Source organism: Neovison vison, chromosome 7, assembly GCF_020171115.1.
Source record: "Neovison vison isolate M4711 chromosome 7, ASM_NN_V1, whole genome shotgun sequence".
In the NCBI taxonomy this organism is placed as follows: Eukaryota; Metazoa; Chordata; class Mammalia; order Carnivora; family Mustelidae; genus Neogale; species Neogale vison.
Window position 1 is genome coordinate 64,059,408 of NC_058097.1, and position 18,413 is coordinate 64,077,820.

Sequence of the window (18,413 nt, forward strand, 5' to 3'; positions counted from 1 at the left end):
TCTGGTTGTCCAGTCACCCTTCCACAGTGCTCTGTTCTAAAATCCCTCTTTTGGTGGGACACTTGAGGTAGAAAACCAAAACAGACTCCTCCCATCCCACAGAATGACCCAAGTCTCTTGGGATCGGTCCAATCCCCAAGAGGAAGAATCATCCATTGCTCCTGAGGTCCCCTGGACATTCCACAGCCATCGGTGACACAAAATCCAGAGACAAAAGCCTGAGCAAGCGCCTCACTCTCGCCCTTTGCTCATATCCCAAAGAGTTCTCACGGTCTGTAGATTCGGCCTTCCATACCTACAACTCGAAACCTAGCCCGAGTTTGTGTTCTCAGATAACTGTCCCCACAGCCCTGGCCCGCACACCATACAGGCTCAGGCCCCTGGAGCCAAACATGAGGCCTGTACCTGCCCTCTCCAAGGGAATTGTGCCCATTCCATAGGCCACAACCCTAAAAGTAGGACAAACCTCCAAATTCCCCAAGGCCATCCCAGTAGTGGTGGCTGCCCAGGACAAACGGGGGCAGTCTGTGCCCATCACAGCACCTGCCTGCACGCAGACCCGTAGACAGATGTCACCAGATGTAAATTGGAACGAACTGGCTCCTAGCCCTAATCGGACAATTGCTTTGGTTTGCAAACATCTCTCCTCAGAGGCCTAGGTTCCAATACCAGCATAGGGTTATTTCTTGAGGCACCCATCAGAACAAATCTCGTCTCCACGTGGGAACCTTGTGCATTGGAGCTGTGTCAAAGCCTCTGGTTAGGAGAACCCTTCAGGGCCTCGGTTCCACCGCGTCATTCCAAGGTGTCCATGGACACAAACACACATTAGGACCCATCTGCAGGAGAGGCCTTTTCAACTCACCCCCTCGGTTGCTCCCCCAGATCCATAGATCTAAACTGTCTTGTAGCTAGGAGACCATTGGAATGACAGGCGGGCTGCCCCGCCATCCATCCTTAGAACCCTCCTCAGAATCATTCCGCTTGGGAATTCCTGGAGACAACCCACAGGTCTCAATGGTCCCGCAGAAGAATCGTTGTGGTTTGGAGCATCTCACAACTCCCATTGTAGGAAAACCTCCATGGCCTCGTGATTCCTCCCCCCGCCATTATGAAGGGTCCATCAGGGACAGAAAATCTAACCTAAGCGACTGTCTGATACTTGCCCTGACTTCAGATGCACGAGATCTCGATTCTGTTCTCCAGAGTGTGCCTGCGGTGTCCTCACCCAGAAACATAAGCCTAGCTTGTGTTCTCAGATTTCCGTCCTCACAATCCTGGCCCACAAGCCCTCCAGGTTGGCAATTCCAGAACTACAATGCAGCAACCTGCCTGCCCTCCAGAAGAAAAACATTGCCCTCTGGGGCTACCCAGAAACCCCAAGTGAGGATCAACCAGCACGCCACTTGACTGTACACCAATTATACAGGCTGCCCTGGGCATTAAGGCCTTTCTGACACAGACTGAGCCTACACATCCCGACCTAACGCCAGCCAGCTGGTGGCACACTGAGCACATTGGACGCACCATGGCCTTAGGTCATCATCTCTTCCCAACCTTGATTTTCAGGCTTCATAACCTAGATCTCATCTCCAGTCACTGCTCAGGGGTGAATGAGATGCAGAAATCAGAACTACTACTTCCCCATGGCAAGAATACATGTGGTTGCCATGTGGTCCAACGTTTAGTGTAGGAGAAAGCAGTGTGCACCATGAGTCCCTGCCCATGCTTGCACACCAAGAGGGCATAAACACACATTGTGACCCTCAACGTGAATTCTGTCCTCAAGAAAGTCCTCTCATTGGCTGGACCATTAGAAAGCATATTGGGCTTGCCATGTCCCTAGGTTCCAATTTTAACCAGATTTCTGGTTGTCCTGTCGCCCTTCCCCAGGGCTCTGCTCTGGAATCCCTCTTCTGGTGGACACCTGAGGTAACAAAACTGAAAGGACTCCTCCCATCCCACAGATTGACCCATACCAACTGGGATCGGGCCAAATCCTCAGAGAGGAAGACTCGTCCATGGTCCGTGAGGCCTCCCCAACATTCCATGGCCATCGTTGACACTAAATCCAGAGACAAAGCCTGAGCAAGTGCCTCACACTCGCTGTTTCTTCATATCCCAAAGAGTTCTCACCACGGTCTGTAGATCGGGGCTGCCATACCTACGTCCCCAATCCTAAGCTGAGTTTGTGTTTTCGCTCATCTGTCCCCAAAGTCCTGGCCCACACACCCTCCAGGCTGGGGTCCCTGGAGCCACACATCAGGTCTGTGACTACCCACTCCACTGGAATTCTGCCCATTCCATTGTCCACAATCGTACAAGTTAGGAGAAAGCTCCTAAGTCCCCGCGGCCATCTCAATATTGTAGGCCGCCCGGACAAAGACGGGAGGTCTGATACCAGATGAGTCACTACCTCCAGTCATACCATAGACAGATGTCGCCAGAGAAGAAGATTGAACAGGACAGGCACCGAGGCCTTAATCAGATCCATTGCTCTGGTTTCCAGGTATCTCTCCTCAAAAGCCTGTTTTCCAATACCAGCATATGGGGGTTTCCTGAGACACCAGTTAGAACAAATCTTGTCTCCACATGGGAATCATGCTCTTTGGAGCTGTCTCAAAATCTCCGGTTAGGAGACTCTTTCAGGTCCCCGGTGCCACCGCTCCATTCCATGTACTCCATGGACACAAACCCACATAAAGACCCATCTGCGGGAGAGTCCATTTCAACTCAGCCCCCTTGGATGTTGCCTCAGAGGCAGCAGATCGAACCTGTCTTGTCCCTAGGAGACAACTGGAATGCAAGGCGGACTGCCCAGGCCCGCCTTAGAACCCTTAGACCCATCCTGAGAACCCTGCTGTGGCGTCGTTCTATATGGGGCATCCTGGAGCCATCCAACAGGTCTCAAATGTCCTGCATAAGGAATCCTTGCATTTTGGCGTATCTCACAACTCCCAACGTGGGAAAACGTCAATGGCTTTGTGACGCCCGCCCCCCTTCATGAAGGGGAAATCAGGGACAGGAATTCCAAACGAGCCAACGTCTGACGCTCGCCCTGACTTTAGATGCACAAGATCTCAATTCAGCTCTGCAGAGTGTGCCTGCCTTGCCCTCGCCCTGAAACCTAAGTTTAGCTTGTGTTCTCAGACTTCCATCCTCACACTCCTGGCCCCCAAACCCTCAAGTCTGGCAATTCCAGACCCACAATGAAGCACTCTGCCTGCCCTCCAGAAGAAAAATGTTGCCCAGTGGAGCTTCCCAGACACCCCTAATGAGGATAGACATACACGGCACTCTACTCTATCCAGATTATATATTCTAACCTGTGCACTAATGCACTGTCTGAGACAGCCTGTGCCCAGACCTCCTGACCAACACCCATCCATCTGACCGCACACTGGGTAAATCGGACCCGCCATGGCCTTTGCTTGTCATCTCTTCTCAACCTAGCTTTTCATGCTTCAAAACTTAGACCTTTCTTCCAAAGCCTGTCTAGGGGTGAAGGAGATGCAGAAATCTGACTGCTCCTTCCTTATGGCAAGTAACCTTGTGGTTGGCATGTTGTCCAGGGTTCGGTGTAGGAGAAACCTGCGTCCACCATGGGGCCCCGCCCATGCTTGAGTGCTGCGAGGGCATAAACACGCATTGTGACTCTAGCGTGAGTCCTGTCCTCTATTAATTCCTCTCAGTGGCTGGACCATTAGATGTCATAAGGGGTTTGCCATGGACCTAGGCCCCAAATTTAACCAGATTTCTGGTTGTCCATTCGTCCTTCCTGAGGGATCTGTTCTGCATTCTCTCTTTTGGTGGGACACCTGAGGTAAAAAAAACAAAACAGACTCTTCCCATTCCACAGAATGGAACGAACTGGCCCCTAAGCCCTTACCAGATCCATTGCTTTGCTTGCAGGCATCTCTCCTCAGAGGCCTGGGTTCCAATACCAGCATAGGGCTATTTCTTGAGGCACCCATCAGAACAAATCTCGTCTCCACGTGCGAAACTTGTGCATTGGACTGTGTCAAAGCCTCTGGTTAAGAGAACCCTTCAGGGTCTCGGTTCCACTGCTTCATTCCAAGGTGTCCATGGACACAAACACACATTAGGACCCATCCGCAGGAGAGGCCATTTCAACTCACCCCCTCCGTTGCTCCCCCAGATCCATAGATCTAAACTGTCTGTAGCTAGGAGACCACTGGAATGACAGGCGGGCTGCCCCGCCATCCAACCTTAGAACCCTCCTCAGAATCATTCCGCATGGGTATTCCTGGAGCCAACCCACAGGTCTCAATGGTCCCGCAGAAGAATCGTTGAGGTTTGGAGCATCTCACAACTCCCATTGTAGGAAAAGCTCCATGGCCTCATGATTCCTCCCCCCGCCATCATGAAGGGTCCATCAGGGACAGGAACTACAACCTGAGCGATTGTCTGATCCTTGCCCTGACTTCACATGCACGAGATCTCGATTCTGCTCTCCAGAGTGTGCCTGCCGTGCCCTCACCCAGAAACCTAAGCCTAGCTTGTGTTCTCAGATTTCCGTCCAAACACTCCTGGCCCATGAGCCCTCCAGGTTGGCAATTCCAGAACTACAATGCAGCACCGTGCCTGCCCTCCAGAAGAAAAACATTGCCCTCTGGGGTTACCCAGAAACCCCAAGTAAGGATCAACCAGCACGCCACTTGATTGTACCTCAATTATACATGCTGCCCTGGGCACTAATGCCCTTTCTGACACAGACTGGGCCTAGACCTCCTGACCCACCGCCAGCCAGCTGGTGGCACACTGAGCACATTAGACGCACCATGGCCTTAGTCATCATCTCTTCCCAACATCGAATTTCAGGCTTCAGAACCTAGTTCTCATCTCCAGTCACTGCTCAGGGGTGAATGAGATGCAGAAATCAGAACTGCTACTTCCCCATGGCAAGAACACATGTGGTTGCAATGTGGTCCAACATTCAGTGTAGGAGAAAGCAGTGTGCACCATGAGTCCTTGCCCATGCTTGCACACCAAGAAGGCATAAACACACACTGTGACCCTCAACGTGAATTCTGTCCTCAAGAAAGTCCTCTCATTGGCTGGACCATTAGAAAGCATATTGGGCTTGCCATGTCCCTAGGTTCCAATTTTAACCAGATTTCTGGTTGTCCTGTCGCCCTTCCCCAGGGCTCTGCTCTGGAATCCCTCTTCTGGTGGACACCTGAGGTAACAAAACTGAAAGGACTCCTCCCATCCCACAGATTGACCCATACCAACTGGGATCGGGCCAAATCCTCAGAGAGGAAGACTCGTCCATGGTCCGTGAGGCCTCCCCAACATTCCATGGCCATCGTTGACACTAAATCCAGAGACAAAGCCTGAGCAAGTGCCTCACACTCGCTGTTTCTTCATATCCCAAAGAGTTCTCACCACGGTCTGTAGATCGGGGCTGCCATACCTACGTCCCCAATCCTAAGCTGAGTTTGTGTTTTCGCTCATCTGTCCCCAAAGTCCTGACCCACACACCCTCCAGGCTGGGGTCCCTGGAGCCACACATCAGGTCTGTGACTACCCACTCCACTGGAATTCTGCCCATTCCATTGTCCACAATCGTACAAGTTAGGAGAAAGCTCCTAAGTCCCCGCGGCCATCTCAATATTGTAGGCCGCCCGGACAAAGACGGGAGGTCTGATACCAGATGAGTCACTACCTCCAGTCATACCATAGACAGATGTCGCCAGAGAAGAAGATTGAACAGGACAGGCACCGAGGCCTTAATCAGATCCATTGCTCTGGTTTCCAGGTATCTCTCCTCAAAAGCCTGTTTTCCAATACCAGCATATGGGGGTTTCCTGAGACACCAGTTAGAACAAATCTTGTCTCCACATGGGAATCATGCTCTTTGGAGCTGTCTCAAAATCTCCGGTTAGGAGACTCTTTCAGGTCCCCGGTGCCACCGCTCCATTCCATGTACTCCATGGACACAAACCCACATAAAGACCCATCTGCGGGAGAGTCCATTTCAACTCAGCCCCCTTGGATGTTGCCTCAGAGGCAGCAGATCGAACCTGTCTTGTCCCTAGGAGACAACTGGAATGCAAGGCGGACTGCCCAGGCCCGCCTTAGAACCCTTAGACCCATCCTGAGAACCCTGCTGTGGCGTCGTTCTATATGGGGCATCCTGGAGCCATCCAACAGGTCTCAAATGTCCTGCATAAGGAATCCTTGCATTTTGGCGTATCTCACAACTCCCAACGTGGGAAAACGTCAATGGCTTTGTGACGCCCGCCCCCCTTCATGAAGGGGAAATCAGGGACAGGAATTCCAAACGAGCCAACGTCTGACGCTCGCCCTGACTTTAGATGCACAAGATCTCAATTCAGCTCTGCAGAGTGTGCCTGCCTTGCCCTCGCCCTGAAACCTAAGTTTAGCTTGTGTTCTCAGACTTCCATCCTCACACTCCTGGCCCCCAAACCCTCAAGTCTGGCAATTCCAGACCCACAATGAAGCACTCTGCCTGCCCTCCAGAAGAAAAATGTTGCCCAGTGGAGCTTCCCAGACACCCCTAATGAGGATAGACATACACGGCACTCTACTCTATCCAGATTATATATTCTAACCTGTGCACTAATGCACTGTCTGAGACAGCCTGTGCCCAGACCTCCTGACCAACACCCATCCATCTGACCGCACACTGGGTAAATCGGACCCGCCATGGCCTTTGCTTGTCATCTCTTCTCAACCTAGCTTTTCATGCTTCAAAACTTAGACCTTTCTTCCAAAGCCTGTCTAGGGGTGAAGGAGATGCAGAAATCTGACTGCTCCTTCCTTATGGCAAGTAACCTTGTGGTTGGCATGTTGTCCAGGGTTCGGTGTAGGAGAAACCTGCGTCCACCATGGGGCCCCGCCCATGCTTGAGTGCTGCGAGGGCATAAACACGCATTGTGACTCTAGCGTGAGTCCTGTCCTCTATTAATTCCTCTCAGTGGCTGGACCATTAGATGTCATAAGGGGTTTGCCATGGACCTAGGCCCCAAATTTAACCAGATTTCTGGTTGTCCATTCGTCCTTCCTGAGGGATCTGTTCTGCATTCTCTCTTTTGGTGGGACACCTGAGGTAAAAAAAACAAAACAGACTCTTCCCATTCCACAGAATGGAACGAACTGGCCCCTAAGCCCTTACCAGATCCATTGCTTTGCTTGCAGGCATCTCTCCTCAGAGGCCTGGGTTCCAATACCAGCATAGGGCTATTTCTTGAGGCACCCATCAGAACAAATCTCGTCTCCACGTGCGAAACTTGTGCATTGGACTGTGTCAAAGCCTCTGGTTAAGAGAACCCTTCAGGGTCTCGGTTCCACTGCTTCATTCCAAGGTGTCCATGGACACAAACACACATTAGGACCCATCCGCAGGAGAGGCCATTTCAACTCACCCCCTCCGTTGCTCCCCCAGATCCATAGATCTAAACTGTCTGTAGCTAGGAGACCACTGGAATGACAGGCGGGCTGCCCCGCCATCCAACCTTAGAACCCTCCTCAGAATCATTCCGCATGGGTATTCCTGGAGCCAACCCACAGGTCTCAATGGTCCCGCAGAAGAATCGTTGAGGTTTGGAGCATCTCACAACTCCCATTGTAGGAAAAGCTCCATGGCCTCATGATTCCTCCCCCCGCCATCATGAAGGGTCCATCAGGGACAGGAACTACAACCTGAGCGATTGTCTGATCCTTGCCCTGACTTCACATGCACGAGATCTCGATTCTGCTCTCCAGAGTGTGCCTGCCGTGCCCTCACCCAGAAACCTAAGCCTAGCTTGTGTTCTCAGATTTCCGTCCAAACACTCCTGGCCCATGAGCCCTCCAGGTTGGCAATTCCAGAACTACAATGCAGCACCGTGCCTGCCCTCCAGAAGAAAAACATTGCCCTCTGGGGTTACCCAGAAACCCCAAGTAAGGATCAACCAGCACGCCACTTGATTGTACCCCAATTATACATGCTGCCCTGGGCACTAATGCCCTTTCTGAAACAGACTGAGCCTAGACCTCCTGACCCACCGCCAGCCAGCTGGTGGCACACTGAGCACATTAGACGCACCATGGCCTTAGTCATCATCTCTTCCCAACATCGAATTTCAGGCTTCAGAACCTAGTTCTCATCTCCAGTCACTGCTCAGGGGTGAATGAGATGCAGAAATCAGAACTGCTACTTCCCCATGGCAAGAACACATGTGGTTGCAATGTGGTCCAACATTCAGTGTAGGAGAAAGCAGTGTGCACCATGAGTCCTTGCCCATGCTTGCACACCAAGAAGGCATAAACACACACTGTGACCCTCAACGTGAATTCTGTCCTCAAGAAAACCTCTCATTAGCTGGACCATTAGAAGGAATATGTGGCTTGCCATGCCCCTAGGTTCCAATTTTTACCCAGATTTCTGGTTGTCCAGTCGCCCTTCCCCAGGGCTCTGCTCTGGAATCCCTCTTCTGGTGGACACCTGAGGTAACAAAACTGAAAGGACTCCTCCCATCACACAGATAGACCCAAAACAACTGGGAACAGGTCAAATCCTCAGAGAGGAAGACTCGTGATGACCCGTGAGGCCTCCCCAACATTCCATGGCCATCGTTGACAAAAAATCCAGAGACAGTCATACCATAGACAGATGTCGCCAGAGAAGAAGATTGAACAGGACAGGCACCTAGGCCCTAATCAGATCCATTGCTCTGTTATCCAGGTATCTCTCCTCAAAGGCCTGGTTTCCAATACCAGCATATGGGGGTTTCCTGAGGCACCAGTTAGAACAAATCTTCTCTCCACATGGGAATCATGCTCTTTGGATCTGTCTCAAAATCTCCGGTTAGGAGACTCTTTCAGGTCCCCGGTGCCACCGCTCCATTCCACGTTCTCCATGGACACAAACCCACATTAAGACCCATCTGCGGGAGAGTCCATTCAACTCAGCCCCTTGTTTGTTGCCCAAGAGGCAGCGGATCTAACCTGTCTTGTCGCTAGGAGACAAGTGGAATGCAAGGCGGACTGCCCAGGCCCGCCTTAGAACCCTTAGTATCCATCCTTAGAACCCTGCTGTGGCGTCATTCCATATGGAGCATCCTGGAGCCATCCAACAGGTCTCAAATGTCCTGCATAAGGAATCCTTGCATTTTGGCGTATCTCACAACTCCCAACGTGGGAAATCGTCGATGGCTAGGTGACGCCCGCCCCCCTTCATGAAGGGGAAATCGGGGACTGGAACTCCAAACATCAATGGCTTTGTGACGCCCGCCCCCCTTCATGAAAGGGAAATCAGAGACAGGATCTCCAAACTGAGCCAGCGTCTGACGCTCGCCCTGACTTCAGAGGCACAAGATCTCAGTTCAGCTCTGCAGAGTGTGCTTGCCTTGCCCCCGCCCTAAAACTAAGTTTAGCTTGTCTTCTCAGACTTCCTTCCTCACACTCCTGGCCCCCAAACCCTCAAGATTGGCAATTCCAGACCCACAATGAAGCACTCTGCCTGCCCTCCAGAATAAAAATGTTGCCCAGTGGAGCTTCTTAGACACCCCTAATGAGGAGAGAACTACACGGAAATCTACTGTACCCAGATTATATATTCTAACCTGAGCACTAATACACTGTCTGACACAGCCTGTGCCCAGACCTCCTGACCAACACCCATCCTGCTGACCGCACACTGAGTACATCGGACCCTCTATGGCCTTTGCTTTTCATCTTTTCCCAACCTAGCTTTTCAGGCTTCAAAACATAGAATTTACCTCCAAAGACTGTCAAGGGGTGAAGGTGATGCAGAAATAAGAACTGCTCCTTCCTTATGGCACGATACCTTGTGGTTGGCATGTTGTCCAGCGTTCAGTGTAGGAGAAACCTGCGTCCACTATGAGGCCCCGCCCATGCTTGAGTGCTGTGAGGGCATAAACACGCATTGTGAACCTAGCGTGAGTCCTGTCCTGTAAGTCCTCACAGTGGCTGGACCATAACACGTCATAATGGGTTTGCCATGGACCTAGGCCCCAAATTTAACCAGATTTCTGGTTCTCCAGTTGCCATTCCCCAGAGCTCTGTTCTGCAATCCCTCTTTTGTTGGGACCTCTGAGGTAAAAACAAAACAAAACAAAACAAAACAAAACAAAACAAAACAGACACCTCCCATTCCTCAGAATGACCCCAGTCTCTTGGGAACGGGTCCAATCCATAGAGAGGAAGACTCATCCATTGCCCATGAGGTCCCCTGGACAATCCACAGCCATCGGTGACACAAAATCCAGAGACAAAAGCCTGAGCAAGCGCCTCACTCTCGCCCTTTGCTCATATCCCAAAGAGTTCTCACGGTCTGCAGATTCGGCCTGCCATACCTACAACCCGAAACCTAACCCAAGTTTGTGTTCTCAGACAGCTGTCCCCACAGCCCTGGCCCACACACCCTACAGGCTCAGGCCCCTGGAGCCAAACATGAGGCCTGTACCTGCAGTCCCCAAGGGTATTCTGCCCATTCCATCGGCCACAACCCTAAATGTAGGATAAACCTCCAAATTCCCCAAGGCCCTCCCAGTAGTGGTGGCTGCCCAGGAAAAACAGGGGCAGTCTGAGCCCATCTGAGCACCTGCCTGCACTCAGATCTGCAGACAGATGTCCCCAGAGGTAAATTGGAACGAACTGGCCCCTAGGCCCTAATCGGATCCATTGCTTTTGTTTGCAGGCATCTCTCCTCAGAGGCCTGGGTTCCAATAACAGCATAGGGCTATTTCTTGAGGCACCCATCAGAACAAATCTCGTCTCCACGTGCGAAACTTGTTCATTGGAGCTGTGTCAAAGCCTCTGGTTAGGTGAACCCTTCAGGGCTTCAGTTCAACCGCTTCATTACAAGGTGTCCATGGACACAAACACACATTAGGACCCATCCGCAGGAAAGCCCATTTCAACTCACCCCCTCGGTTTCTCCCCCAGTTCCATAGAACTAAACTGTCTTGTTGCTAGGAGAACATTGGAATGACAGGCGGGCTGCCCCACCTTCGATCCATAGAACCCTCCTCAGAATCATTCCGCATGGGAATTCCTGGAGCCAACCCACAGGTCTCAATGGTTCTGCAGAAGAATCGTTGTGGTTTGGAGCATCTCACAACGCCCATTGTAGGAAAACCTCCATAGCCTCGCGATTCCTCCACCCGCCATTGAGAAAGGTCCATCAGGGACAGAAAATCCAACCTGAGCGATTTTCTGGTTCTTGCCCTGACTTCACATGCACGAGATCTCGATTCTGCTCTCCAGAGTGTGCCTGCCGTGCCCTCACCCAGAAACCTAAGCCTAGCTTGTGTTCTCAGATTTCATTCCTCACACTACTGGCCCACAAGCCCTCCAGGTTGGCAATTCCAGAACTACAATGCAGCACCCTGCCTGCCCTCCAGAAGAAAAACATTACCCTCTGGGGCTACCCAGAAACCCCAAATTAGAATCAACCAGCCCACCACTCGACTGTACCCCAATTATAGGTTTCCCTGGGCACTAATGCCCTTTCTGACACAGACTGAGCCTAGACCTCCCGACCCAGTGCCAGCCAGCTGGTGGCACACTGAGCACATTGGACACACCATGGCCTTAGGTCATCATCTCTTCCCAGGCTCAATTTTCAGGCTTCAGAACCTAGATATCATCTCCAGTCACTGCTCAAGGGTGAATGAGATGCAGAAATCAGAACTACTACTTGTCCATGGCAAGAACACATGTGGTTGCCATGGGGTCCAACGTTCAGTGTAGGAGAAAGCAGTGTGCACCATGAGTGTCCCTCTCCATGCTTGAACACCACGAGGGCATAAACACACATTGTGACCCTCAACGTGAATTCTGTCCTCAAGAAAGTCCTCTCATTGGCTGGACCATTAGAAAGCATATTGGGCTTGCCATGCCCCTGGGTTCCAATTTTTAACCAGATTTCTGGTTGTCCTGTCGCCCTTCCCCAGGGCTCTGCTCTGGACTCCCTCTTCTGGTGGACACCTGAGGTAACAAAACTGAAAGGACTCCTCCCATCCCACAGATTGACCCATACCAACTGGGATCGGGCCAAATCCTCAGAGAGGAAGACTCGTCCATGGCCCGTGAGGCCTCCCCAACATGCCATGGCCATCGTTCACACTAAATCCAGAGACAAAAGCCTGAGCAAGTGCCTCACACTCGCCGTTTCTTCGTATCCCTAATAGTTCTCATCACGGTCTATAAATCGGACCTGCCATACCTACGTCCCCAATCCTAAGCTGAGTTTGTGTTTTCGCTAATCTGTCCCCACAGTCCTGGACCACACACCCTCCAGGCTGGGGTCCCTGGAGCCACACATCAGGTCTGTGCCTACCCACTCCATGGGAATTCTGCCCATTCCATTGTCCACCATCGTACAAATTAGGAGAAACCTCCAAAGTCCCCACAGCCATCTCAATAGTGTAGGCTGCCCGGACAAAGACGGGAGGTCTGATACCGGCTGAGTCACTACCGCCAGTCATACCATAGACAGATGTCGCCAGAGAAGAATATTGAACAGGACAGGCACCGAGGCCTTAATCAGATCCATTGCTCTGGTTTCCAGGTATCTCTCCACAAAGGCCTGGTTTCCAATACCAGCATATGGGGGATTCCTGAGGCACCAGTTAGAACAAATATTGTCTCCACATGGGAATCTTGCTCTTTGGAGCTGTCTCAAAATCTCCGGTTAGGAGACTCTTTAACGTCCCCAGTGTCACCGCTCCATTCCACGTTCTCCATGGACACAAACCCACATTAAGACCCATCTGCGGGAGAGTCCATTTCAACTCAGCCTGCTTGGTTGTTGCCCCAGAGCCAGCAGAACGAACCTGTCTTGTCCCTAGGAGACAACTGGAATGCAAGGAGGACTGCCCAGCCCGCCTTAGAACCCTTAGAATCCATCCTTAGAACCCTGCTGTAGCCTCATTCCATATGGGGCATCCTAGAGCCATCCAACAGGTCTCAAATGTCCTGCATAAGGAATCCTTGCATTTTGGCGTATCTCACAACTCCCAACGTGGGAAAACGTCGATGGCTTTGTGACGCCCGCCCCCCTTCATGAAGGGGAAATCAGGGACAGGAACTCGAAACTGTGCCAACGTCTAATGCTCACCCTGACTTCAGATGCACAAGATCTCAATTCAGCTCTGCAGAGTGTGCCTGCCTTGCCCTCGCCCTGAAACCTAAGTTTAGCTTGTGTTCTCAGACTTCCATCCTCACACTCCTGGCCCCCAAACCCACAAGTTTGGCAATTCTAGACCCACAATGAAGCACTCTGCCTGCCCTCCAGAAAAAAAAAAAAAAAAAAAAAAAAACATTGCCCAGTGGAGCTTCCCAGACATCCAGAATGAGGATAGACCTACACGGCACTCTACTGTACCCAGATTATATATTCTAACCTGGGAACTAATACACTATCTGACACAGCCTGTGCCCAGACCTCCTGAACAACACCCATCCAGCTGACCGCACACTGGGTAAATTGGACCCGCCATGGCCTTTGCTTGTCATCTCTTCTCAACCTAGCTTTTCATGCTTCAAAACTTAGACCTTTCCTCCAAAGCCTGTCAAGGGGTGAAGGTGATGCAGAAATAAGAACTGCTCCTTCCTTATGGCAAGAAACCTTGCGTTTGGCATGTTGTCCAGCGTTCAGTGTAGGAGAAACCTTCATCCACCATGAGACCCTCCCATGCTTGAGTGCTGCGAGGCATAAACACGCATTGTGACCCTAGCGTGAGTCCTGTCCTCTAGTAAGTCTTCTCAGTGGCTGTACCATTAGACGTCATAAGGGGTTTACCATGGACCTAGACCCCAAATTTAACCAAATTTCTGGTTGTCCAGTTGCCCTTCTCCAGGGCTCTGTTCTGCAATCCCTCTTTTGGTGGGACACCTGAGGTAAAAAAAACAAAACAGACTCCTCCCATCCCACTGAATGACCCCAGTCTCTTGGGATCGGGTCCATCCCCAGAGAGGAAGACTCATCCATTGCCCATGAGGTCTGCTGGACATTCCACAGCCATCGGTGACACAAAATCCAGAGACAAAAGCCTGAGCAAGCAACTCTCTCTCGCCCTTTGCTCATATCTACAAGAGTTATCACGGTCTATAGATTCGGCCTGCCATACCTACAACCTGAAAACTAACCCGAGTTTGTGTTCTCAGACAACTGTCCCCACAGCCCTGGCCCACACACCCTACAGGCTCAGGCCCCTGGAGCCAAACATGAAGCCTGTACCTGCCCTCTCCAAGGGAATTCTGCCCATTCCATCGGCCACAACCCTAAAAGTAGGATAAACCTCCAAATTCCCCAAGGCCCTCCCAGTTGTGGTGGCTGCCCAGGACAAACAGGGGCAGTCTGAGCCCATCTGAGCACCTGCCTCACTCAGACCCGTAGACAGATGTCCCCAGAGGTAAATTGGAACGAACTGGCCCCTAAGCCCTAATCGGATCCATAGCTTTGGTTTGCAGGCATCTCTCCTCAGAGGCCTGGGTTCCAATAAAAGCATAGGGCTATTTCTTGAGGCACCCATTAGAACAAATCTCGTCTCCACGTGGGAAACTTGTGCATTGGAGTTGTGTCAAAACCTCTGGTTAGGAGAACCCTTCAGGGTATCGGTTCCACCGCTTCATTCCAAGGTGTCCATGGACACAAACACACATTAGGACCCATCCGCAGGAGAGGCCATTTCAACTCACCCCCTCCGTTGCTCCCCCAGATCCGGGAGAGATCAACTGTCTTGTAGCTAGGAAACCATTGGAATGACAGACGGGCTGCCCCGCCATCCATCCTTAGAACCCCCCTCAGAATCATTCCGCATGGGTATTCCTGGAGCCAACCCACAGGTCTCAATGGTCCCGCAGAAGATTCGTTGATTTTTGGAGCATCTCCCAACTCCCATTGTAGGAAAACCTCCATGGCCTCGTGATTCCTCCCCCCGCCATCATGAAGTGTCTATCAGGGACAGGAACTCCAACCTGAGCGATTGTCTGATCCTTGCCCTGACTTCACATGCACAAGATCTCGATTCTGCTCTCCAGAGTGTGCCTGCCGTGCCCTCACCCAGGAATCTAAGCCTAGCTTGTGTTCTCAGATTTACGTCCTCACACTCCTGGCCCACAAGCCCTCCAGGTTGGCAATTCCAGAACTACAATGCAGCACCGTGCCTGCCCTCCAGAAGAAAAACATTGCCCTCTGGGGCTAACCAGAAACCCCAAATGAGGATCAACAAGCACGACACTTGACTGTAGCCCAATTATACAGGCTGCACAGAGCATCAATGCCCTTTCTGACACAGACTGAGCCTAGACCTCCCGACCCACCGCCAGCCAGCTGGTGGCAAATTGCGCACATTAGACGCACCATGGCCTTAGGTTATCATCTCTTCCCATCTCTTCAGAACCTTGATCTCATCTCCAGTCACTGCTCAGGGGTGAATGAGATGCAGAAATCAGAACTACTACTTGCCCATGGCAACAATACATGTGGTTGCAATGCGGTCCAACGTTCAGTGTAAGAGAAAGCAGTCTGCACCATGAGTCCCTGCCCATGCTTGCACACCACGGGGGCATAAACACACATTGTGACCCTCAACGTGAATTCTGTCCTCAAGAATGGCTTCTCATTGGCTGGACAATTAGAAGGCATATTGGGCTTGCCATGCCCCTAGGTTCCAATTTTTACCCAGATTTCTGGTTGTCCAGTCGCCCTTCCCCAGTCTCCTCTGGAATGCCTCTTCTGGTGGACACCTGAGGTAACAAAACTGAAAGGACTCCTCCCATCCCACAGATTGACCCATACCAACTGGGATCGGGCCAAATCCTCAGAGAGGAAGACTCGTCCATGGCCCGTGAGGCCTCCCCAACATTCCATGGCCATCGTTGACACTAAATCCAGAGACAAAAGCCCGTGAAAGTGCCTCACACTCGCCGTTTCTTCATATCCCAAAGAGTTCTCCTCACGGTCTGTAGATCGGGCCTGCCATACCTACGTCCCCAATCCTATGATGAGTTTGTGTTTTCGGACATCTGTCCCCACAGTCCTGGACCACACACCCTCCAGGCTGGGGTCCCTGGAGCCACACATCAGGTCTGTGCCTACCCACTCCATGGGAATTCTGCCCATTCCATTATCCATAATCGTACAAATTAGGAGAAACCTCCAATGTCCCCGTGGCCATCTCAATAGTGTAGGCCGCCCGGACAAAGAGGGGAAGTCTGACACCAGCTGAGTAACTACCTCCAGTCATACCATAGACAGATGTCGCCAGTGAAGAAGCTTGAACAGGACAGGCTCCGAGGCTCTAATCGATCCATTGCTCTGGTTTCCAGGTATCACTCCTCAAAGGCCCGGTTTCCTTGAGAGCTTGTTTGGAGGTTCTAGCAAAGGCCCGGTTTCCAATACCAGCATATGGGGGTTTCCTGAGGCACCAGTTAGATCAAATCTTTTCTCCACATGGAAATCTTGCTCTTTGGAGCTGTCTCAAATCTCCGATTAGGAGACTCTCTCAGGTCCCTGGGGCCACAGCTCCATTCCAAGTTCTCCATGGTCACAAACCCACCTTAAGACCCATCTGCGGGAGAGTCCATTCCAACTCAGCCCCCTTGGTGGTTCCCCCAAAGCCAGTAGATCGAACCTGTCTTGTCGCTAGGAGACAACTGGAATGCAAGGCGGACTGCCCACGCCCGCCTTAGAACCCTTAGAATCCATCCTTAGAACCCTGCTGTGGCGTCATTCCATATGGGGCATCCTGGAGACATCCAACAGGTCTCAAATGTCCTGCATAAGGAATACTTACATTTTGGCGTATCTCACAACACCCAACGCGGGAAAACGTCAATGGATTTGTGACGCCCACCCCCCATCATGAAGAGTGAAAATCATGGACAGGAACTCGAAACTGAGCCAACGTCTGATGCTCGCCCTGACTTCAGAGGCACAAGATCTCAATTCAGCTCTACAGAGTGTGCCTGCATTGCCCTCGCCCTGAAACCTAAGTTTAGCTTGTGTTCTCAGACTTTCATCCTCACACTCCTGGCCCCCAAACCCTCTAGTTTGGCAACTCAGACCCATAATGAAGCACTCTGCCTGCCCTCCAGAAGAAAAAGGTTGCCCAGTGGAGCTTCCCAGACACCCCTAATGAGGATAGACCTACACGGCACTCTACAGTACCCAAATTATATATTCTAACCTGGGCACTAATACACTGTCTGACACAGCCTGTGCCCAGACCTCCTGACCAACAACCATTCAGCTGACCGCACACTTGTTACTTCGGACCCGCCATGGCCTTTGCTTGTCATCTCTTCCCAACCTAGCTTTTCAGGCTTCAAAACTAGACCTTACCTCCAAAGACTGTTAAGGGACGAAGGTAATGCAGAAATCAAAACTTCTCTTTCCTTATGGCAAGAAACCTTGTGGTTGGCATGTTGTCCAGCATTCAGTGTAGGAGAAACCTGCGTCCACCATGAGGCCCCGCCAATGCTTGAGTGCTGCGAGGGCATAAACACGCATTGTGACCCTAGCGTGAGTCCTGTTCTCTAGTAAGTCCTCTCAGTGGCTGGATCATTAGACGTCATAATGGGTTCTCCATGGACCTATGCCCCAAATTTAACCAGATTTCTGGTTGTCCTGTCGCCCTTGCCAAGGGCTCTGTTCTGCAATCCCTCTTTTGGTGGGACACCTGAGGTAAAAAAACAAAACAGACTCCTCCCATCCCACAGAATTACACCAGTCTTTTGGGATCGGGTCCAATCCCCAGAGAGGATGACTCATCCATTGTCCATGAGGTCCCCGGGACATTCCACAGCCATCAGTGACACAAAATCCAGAGACAACAGCCTGAGCAAGTGCCTCACTCTAGCCCTTTGTTCATATCCCAAAGAGTTCTCACGGTCTGTAGATTCGGCCTGCCATACCTACAACCGGAAACCTAACCGGAGTTTGTGTTCTCAGACAACTGTCCCCACAGCTCTGGCCCACACACCTTACAGGCTCAGGCCCCTGGAGCCAAACATGAGGCCTGTACCTGCCCTCTCCAAGGGAATTCTGCCCATTCCATTGGCCACAACCCTAAAAGTAGGACCATTCTCCAAATTTCCCAAGGCTATACCAGTAGTGGTGGCTTCCCAGGAGAAACAGGGGCACACTGAGCCCATCTGAGCACCTTCCTACAGTCAGACCCGTAGACAGATGTCCCCAGAGGTAAATTGGAACAACTGGCCCCTAGGCCCTAATCGGATCCATTTCTTTGGTTTGCAGACATCTCTCCTCAGAGGCCTGGGTTCCAATACCAGCATATGGCTATTTCTTGAGGCACCCATCAGAACATATCTCGTCTCCACATGGGAAACTGGTGCATTGGAGCTGTGTCAAAGTCTCTGGTTAGGAGAACCCTTCAGGGCCTCCGTTCCAC